The sequence below is a fragment of the Lactuca serriola genome, chromosome 5 (assembly GCF_051521515.1).
Source record: "Lactuca serriola cultivar US96UC23 chromosome 5, Lser_US96UC23_V15, whole genome shotgun sequence".
Taxonomy (NCBI): domain Eukaryota; kingdom Viridiplantae; phylum Streptophyta; class Magnoliopsida; order Asterales; family Asteraceae; genus Lactuca; species Lactuca serriola.
The window spans coordinates 291,190,327-291,199,338 of record NC_136412.1 but is presented as its reverse complement, the minus strand read 5'-3'; the positions used below and the strand labels follow the sequence as shown (position 1 = coordinate 291,199,338).

The 9,012-nt window shown below is 25.7% G+C and overlaps 1 long non-coding RNA gene across 1 annotated transcript; it reads left to right on the top strand.

Moving 5' to 3' along the window:
* The first annotated feature begins 283 nt into the window (after nucleotides 1-283).
* LOC145054628 (uncharacterized) lies at nucleotides 284-2,137 on the top strand. Its single transcript, XR_013684862.1, has 2 exons — nucleotides 284-435; nucleotides 1,538-2,137. It is a non-coding gene; the product is annotated as an uncharacterized LOC145054628 (long non-coding RNA).
* The last annotated feature ends 6,875 nt before the right edge of the window (nucleotides 2,138-9,012 follow it).

Below are 9,012 nucleotides of genomic sequence, written 5' to 3'. Positions count from 1 at the left end.
TAATTTTCAGAATTGGTCAATAGACATTTCGGTTATTTAGAAAAAAATTAAATAGTTTATATATCAGAAAGACCATTTATATAATTTTGTAAATGATAATGACCATTGGAATTATCTTTGAATTACGATATTTTACGAACAATAAAGACCGATTATGAAATTTTGTCTTTTAAAAATATTCATATTATTTTACAAACTTATTACGAACCATATATAAATACTTTTTGAAAATACTAGTACATCAATACACATTGAGAGAGAGATTTTAGATTTTAGACAGAGGGTAGGTTGGAAGGAGGGTGACTGTCAAATCTCCATATTCTCTCTCTCTAAAATTCATAACTCTTTCTCTTTCTCTTTCTCTCTCCATCTTTTTTTTCTGTTTCTTCTCTCTTCAATCCCTCTCCCTGAATATAATGCTCCCAGATTTTCAAGGTACGTATTATATTTATTATCACTGATGACAAAAATTTATGATTCTATGATTGTTTCAAACTTTTCTTCAGCTTCCCAGTTAATGGATTCTCTTCTAATCTTTGATCTCATCGACCATGCGTAATTCATTCCTTTTTTTTTTTTTTTTTTTTAAATTAGTTCTTCTGGATACAGTGTTCTTACTGTAGTTACGGATTTTGTTTTGTTTTCTTGCTTTTTTCCAAAAAAAAATATTATCATGATTTAAGAGTTTCCCTTGAAGATCTTCAAGTGGGTTTCGTTTTTATGGTCTCCGATGAGTCTCGATTGCTTCGTTTCTTTTCTTTTTTTCGTTTTATGTGTGAATTTAATTCCTAGTTTTGTTCTTGTTGGATCTTTCAAACTTAGCCCAGAATTTAAGCAAACTCGTTTTTTCTTTTTTTAATTTTCCTAAATTTGTGATAATGGGATTCGTATTTCACATAGTCTTTCACATTCACTATGTGTAAGATATGATGTATGCATGGTTTAAAAGGTCTGAAATAGTATCCGTTTTGGTGTTTATGTTCATTATTTTTGATTCTTGAGATTCTTCTTTTTTGAAAACTCAGAGTTATTAGCCCTTTTGGTGGGTGTTTATTACTCAGTACATATGGAAAAAGCTTTTCCCCTTTATGGAAATGAGATCTCCTTTTTTACATCTCATCATACACCAAATAATAACTTCAAAATAACATTGAATTATTAGTGTAATAACCCAAAACAATCAATAACTAAACCCAAATTCTACAATAATTTCCACATTCTGTGTTCTTCCAACAAAAAAAAAATAAATAAATAGAAAAGAAGAACCCCAAATGGGTGTCATGATTTTCTTGTTTCAGAATCAGAACTTGTCTCTTATGCTCAAAATTCCCCTATTTTTATAATAATTTTCCCCCAAATCTTATCATGTCTTTTGTCTGGCCGTATTCTTAACATAACCAAACTGCAATATTTAATTCAATTAATAAAGTTTTTTTTTTTTTTTTTTTTTTTTTTTTTTTTTTTTTTTTTTTTTTTTAATGTTTATTTTAAAGGATAAAATTACTAACCCTAAACAGCGCATACATTTTGTGTACAGATTGGAGTTGATTTCAGAGCTTCAATGGAGGGTAATGGAGGGGCTCAATTGGATGGGAAGGTTTTGCAGACATTTCAAAAGAGTTTTGTTCAAGTTCAAACCATTTTGGATCATAACAGGGTGTTGATCAATGAGATTAATCAGAATCACGAGTCGAAGATCCCTGATAATCTGAGTAGAAATGTGAGTTTGATCCGAGAATTAAACAACAATATAAAGAAAGTTGTTGATCTTTACTCTGATCTTTCGTCAAATTTTTCAAGATCGATTGATGTTAATTCATCTGAAGGGGATTCAAGATCAGATGGAAAAGGTTTGCAGAAGAGAACGAGGCCTGGTTAGATGATGAATTTTCTCTTGTTCTTCGATTTTCTGTTCTTCAATTCTTTTTGCATTGTGGAAAAAAAAAGAAAAAAAAAAGAGAGAGAGATGAAAATTGGGCTCCATTTGTTTGTTTAATAGAGGAGTATATTATTAATTGTTATTAATTAAATTAGATTGTGTAACTCTTTGTTATTTAGTACTACTTTTGAGAAATTTAAGAATAACCTTTGTAAATCTTTCAATCTAATTGGAATCAAGTTCGTCTTTTTGACTAAATTCTATGTTTTATTGGTTGATATTTGTATACATTTTTAATGCATGATGTACAAGCTATAACTTGTCGAGATTTGGCTTTCAAGTTTTTGAAAATCTCCAAGAATCTAACATTCGACACTTATTAGTTATTATCATTATGGGTTTGGATTCTTTGATTTTTGCTACGTCAATATAATAAAATTTGTACCATGGACAAATAATATGTTTGCATGTTGAAAAGCTTATTTGCATATTCGGGAGATATTTTTTTTTTAATAAATATTTACCTTGTAAACAAAAACTCGATTTAAAGAAAAAAAAAAAAAAGAATTGTAGGGGAGTTTGAGCGAAAACGTAAAGCATCTTTATTGTTAGCTTTTATAAAACTTTTTATTATTTGGAAAAGATTTTGATTTTTTTTTTACTATGGGAGTTCGAAATCCTTTTGAAAAGTTTATTAAACTCAAAACATTTTAATTATCTTATAAGTTTTATCTATTTTGATCTTTATATTTCACAACAAATTATTTTACACCCTAGTAATATTTAAATATTATTTTTTATTATATAATCGATTTTATTAATTATATAAAATGGATTTGATTAATTTTCTAGAAATTTATATCATTAAAAAATAATTATTAAAACTTCCAAAATGATACAAATAGCAATTATCAAAAAATATTACCGTAACATACCATCTAATCGTTTTTATTAAGTAAATTACTAATATCAACTAATGTTATTTTTCAAAAATATTACCTAGATTTAAAATAAATAAATAAAAAAAACATATGAGGTAGTTTATATAACATATAGGAAAGATAAAAATAAATTAGTTAATTTCTAAAAAATGTTTAACGATTTGCAAAAATAGTTTTTTTACGAGTAAATGTTGGTGAGAATGTTTCTACATAAATAAAATCTACGCTTTTAAACTTTAAAATAATAACTAGTTGGAAATTTTAAAAAATGTAAAATTATATAAAACCAAAAAATTATCTGATAGTTCAAAATAGATATTAGTCGGAAACTGATAGTTCAAAGCTGTACCTATTATTTGTAAAAAAAATTATCTGCATACTAGTTGGAAATTTTAAAAAATGTAAAATTATATAAAACCAAAAAATAAAAGCTCATAAAAGTAATTTGAAATAACTTTTGGATTATATACTTTTTATTTAAAATAAAAGTTTTAAGTTAATCCTCCTAAATGATTTCTTTAAAAAAAAAATTAAAACATGTTAAAAACTTGCCCCGAAATATACCATAAGTAAAAAACCCGTAAATAATAAATATATCCGTTGGAACCAAAATGAACATATTGATAATATTCTTTTTTGTTGTTTGAAAATTTTGTAATATGTAATTTCATACTAAGGCTGTATTTGGCGCGCCACAAATAACTGATAAACTGGCTTATTTTTCGAGCTTTTTTTATATTGTCGTGTTTGGTAAGTCAAAAAGTAGCTGATAAGCTGACTTTTTAAAAAGCTACTTAGACTAGCTTTTTAGGAGCTTTTTAAAATTTTCCAAATACGCCCCTTAATTAATTATAGAAACACATATTTTTACATGTATTTTTATGTAATTTTATATATTTCAGCTAACTTGTCAGCTAGTTTTACCAAACATTATTTTTTATCAGCTAGCTTTTTAGCTATCAGCTAGCTTTTTTTTAACATCTAGCTTTTCAGGCATCAGCTAGCTTTTCAGCTAGTCCGTCAAACATAGCCTAAGATTATAATATATTTCAATTAACTACAAAAAATTAAATCAAAATGTGGATGATTGTATACTTTAATTAGCCTATTGTTAGATCATGATTATATTATTATCTTAAACCCAACATAAAATTCTACTTTTTTTATATTTTTTTAGAGGATTTTACTTCAACTCAATGTCACTTCTTGCATCATTTAAATTACGATTATATTCGTATCTTAAACCCAACATAAAATTCCATTTTTTTATAAATTTTTAGATGATTTTATTTAAACTCAATGTTACTTATTGCATCATTTGGTATAATAATGTAAATATTATAATACCAAACATGCATCATTATATTATCTGTTTACATCAAAATACTGCTAAACTTTAATAATAATTTTGGTTGTTTAAATCTTTTAATTAAAAATATTTATTTTAATATTTTAAATGTATTAATTATTTTTATAATATTATATTATATATTAAATTGATATTCATTAACCGTACATAGATTCAATATAATCTTCATTTTTTATATTAATATTTTTATTTAATAAATGTTGCTTTAAATGATACAAACTAATTATATATGAATAATCAATTTAGTTAAAGCTATGTAATAATATATTTTATAAAAATTATTGAAACAAAAGTATAAATCAGATTTATAAAAGCTAATAAATATAATGATCATTTGAAAAAAACTAACTTTTTAAAATCATGTCTATAAAAGATATATTAAATCATATTTATAAAATTTATGATTTTTCATTATCTTTATATAAAGATGCGTATTGATAAAAAAACCTGAATACTTGATTTTTTTTACTTTAACTTGCGCTTATATTTTTACACTATTTCACCATTCACCTTTAGGATTTTCATATTATTTTGAAAAAAAAACCTCAAGAACTCCATCTGCTTTATAACTCTTAATAAACTACTATTGCTTTCTTACTGTTGTCGTTATTGCCGGAGCTGGAAGGGATCGCCGGAAGGGACACTGTTGTTGTTAGTTATAGGGTGGATGTCGATTGAATTTTATCCTGGATCCACCACTGCATATCGATATATAAAAATAGTTTTTTTTTTTCAAATTTCAAATTCATATTTTCATTTGAATCTTTAGTGTATCAATTTTTTTAAAATCATATTTAAATCATTATTTTAAATGATCTAATTTTAACTATATCAATTGTGAATTTATTCAAATTCACATGTAAATGATTGTCGGAAAAATCAAGTAAAGTAAGCGTTCAGTTATTCACATGTGATTTTTTTTATATAAAAAAGTTGATAAAGTTAAAGATTAACCGGAAATTCTAAATAAAAGATAAAAATAAATCATTTGTTATATATCGATATGAATGTTTATTTAAAAACTAACAACAAATATGAATTTTAATGTATTTATTAATTTTTATCGATAAAAAATAAATCATAATTATTAAAAAAAACAAAGAAACAAAATATTTTTTTTTCTTATAATCGGGTGTATGCACGTTCAATATACAAATCTATAATCCTTTTTTTTGCCGTTCATCATAATAATTTCTGACGCTCACAATTGATTCTTTTATTACTTGTTAATAATGGTTTTATATATATATATATATATATATATATATATATATATATATATATATATATATATTTGTGAAAAAAATATTGTAATAGGTTGTAAATGAATCTCTAATATTTATATTATTTTGATGCAGGAAATAATATTATGGTTGTAGATGGTGTTGGATTATGTTGTTTTGGTACCAACTAACAAAGAAAAACATTTCATTTAAAAATATGATTTTGGTTATAAAATTATATATATGGAAAAACGACAGCCAATCGAGTTCATGATAATGTGTTTTGGTTGTTAGAGTTAGACACTAGACAGACTGATTATAATTCAATTAACTAATGATATGATAAATGATAATACTTGATTTTGAGGAAAAGGTTGATCTTATGAGCTGTTTGAGCTACTTTTATGATCATAATAATCAAATTGTCAAAAAGGTAATATATGTTATATGTCTTTATGGGATTTTCTCCATCATTTTCTTTACGTCTAACTTTCTTTTTTGAAAGTCTTGAAAAACCAAATTAAGCAATGAAACTCATCATTCAATTATTGACATAATTAGTTAATGCTCAAGTATGAGATTTGAAGTCAGATATCTTTATGTAAGATCTCAATTATAATTGACGGAAGAGAGAAATAGATAAAATGTAACGTACGGCATAAAGAAACATTATATTATAATTGAATAGTTTGTAAACTTATAATATAGTCTTTTGTACATGAAAATATATATTTGCCATGCTAAAACTATGAATTCAATGTAAAACCTAAAAGAAAAGTAGATTGATTTATTAGAATACAACACTGTCGAAGAATTAAAAAACTAAAGATCGTTTGTCCATCGGTCTAGTCTTTTCATATAATTTTTTTGGACTCAATAAAAACTATATTTAAAGTTTACGTGTTTCACTTTCTCACTACTATTTTATTAGAGTTAGTCAATTAAGTTATTTATACTCGTTACAACAATTAATTTTTCATATTGAAGTACTTATCTGTTCGTTAATTGATGTTCAAACAATCTGATTAAATGACGAATCACACCAAAAATGAAGAATAAAGAAAGAAACATGATTCCAATGTGAAAATTCAAATACTCTAAAATAAATAAAATCATAAATACTTTTGATAATAAAATAAGCTTATTTCGATAGTCATAGAATTTGAAATTGATTGCAATGATATTTTCAATCAATAATAAAAATCAAACAAAATTAATAAAAGTTTCAAAAAACCGAAAAAAAAAACGTTTTGAATCCTTAAACATCCCAACGTGATTCAGGGATGATATTATTAAGTATCCAATCCTATTAGTGATGACATGATCATGAATTGTATCACATGCATCATCTGGGCGTTCCGAACATATTTTGGGCCCTGGACGAAAGGGAAAAAAAACCCTCATAATACATAAATTTCATGAACTATTTTTATAATAACTCAATAATTGAAAGAAAATTACATATACTAGCTTTTAAATATAACATTTTCGATTACAAAAATCCATACATTCAAAGAAAATATTTTTTCTAGCTTTTCGAGATGTAAAATCATTAATAATCTTATAAATCGATATTGTCTAACATATTATTAATAGAGTCTATAAAATTTTTGGACCCTTTTAAAATATGGACCCTGAACGGTCGCCCCCTATCGTCCACCTACGGAATTGTGCAGCATTTATATTTGTTACAAATTACAATCTATTAAAAAAACATATAACCTTAGATTGTGTTAAAAGGAAAATTTAAGTGATATTCAAACTTAGGTTAACAAGTGAAAATTTATAATTTGAATGACTTAGATAAAATGGAACAAAATGGAATAGAAATGAGCTTTTCTCGATCTTTTATTTGTATAAAATATATAAATGTCATTAAAAATAATAAAACAAATCTTATCCAATTTACTCACATTTGATTTAGTATAGTCCCATATATTTATCATTTAACATTCTCATTTTGATTTACGCCTTGTTCCCGAGTTTAACAAAAGAGAATAAGAGAAAAGAAAAGAAAGTCACGAGAGAAAAGAAGAGAAATGAAAGAAAAACAAAATGTTATTTTGTGTTCCCGAGTATGCAAGACGTGGAAGGAAAATGAATCATTTTGTTCTTTCTTTCCAAATCCTTCCAAATCGGAAGGAAAGTTAGGAGGGAAAGTGATCCTCCTATTTTCCTCAACTTCCTTCCACTTCCCTCTTTTAATGAAACTCGAGAACACCAACTTCTTTTATTTTCTTCTTATTTCCACAAGTTTCCTTTCCTTTTCTCATTAAGTTGAACCCGGGAACGGAGTGTTAGTATAGTCTCATATATTTAATATTTTATATAAGCAACATAATAGTTTTTATCATATGTTTATATATGATTCTATTCTTACTTCTTTCTATTTAAATTATATATCCTCTTTCTATAATTATATATTTCTTTATAAAGCTAATGAGTGTACTTTCCTCATTTTAACCTTACCAACTTAACCTCACATCATTCTCTCTACTCTCCACTCACTTAACACATACTCACCCCTCCCCTCACTTTCTCATACTTTTTATATTTTTTAATAAATATAAAACAATAATATATCATATTGTATAAATGTCAAGATATAGAAAAAAAACAGAAAAGAAAAAGAGTTACCACACTCGTCACACCATATGATGTGGTGTTCCCCCACCTTCCGGCCATACCACATCACCCCATCAAATGGTGCGATGGTAATATACTCTTTGGTCATATTACCCTAATATATGATGTGATTGTGACGTGTTGTGTTTGTTGATGTTATTAAAAAAAAATTATGGTGACCAAGAGGTCACCACACTCATCCCACAAACCGGTGAGGTGTGATGTTCCCCACCTCTCCACACTACCATATCACTCTATGGTGATATCATACATTTAGTTTAAGATTTTGTGTTAGTTGATATGATGATAAATAGATGCTGACCAAAATAGTTCAATATAAAATCAATTGAATATTATCAATACCATAAAAAATATGTTTAATAGGACCACTATTAATCTATAGGACAACTATGTTTGTAAAAATTATAAATAAATATAATAAATAAATAATATTTTTGGAAAAAACTAAAATCTAATGTCTCTCTGGTCTTCTTCTAGACCTTTTGTAACCCACTAGTACAACACAGTGGTGCCAGATACTGTTGTGCAGTACTCACTCTATTCACCAAACCTGAAACTCGCGAATCAATAGCATTACAGCTATAGTAGCTTGTACGTTACGCATCGTAACTTGTACAACACCTGTACCTGGGAATTCTGTATAGACACCAAGCCAACTGTTTCTTGATTCTTGAACTTTTGTTCTACTTTTTATGATTTGTATGAGCAGAAAAACACTAAACTGCATGCAAACATCTCTCTGGAAAATACCCTGAAACAAATAGAAAATAAAATCCAGTTTTACATAAGTTTTATATATATATATATATATATATATATATATATATATATATATATATATATATATATATATATATATATATATATATATATATATAAAATTCAAACCTTAAATTTTTTGTTTTGATGTATTGGCTGTGAAATATTTTGAACTTTTGTTTTAATTTTAAACTT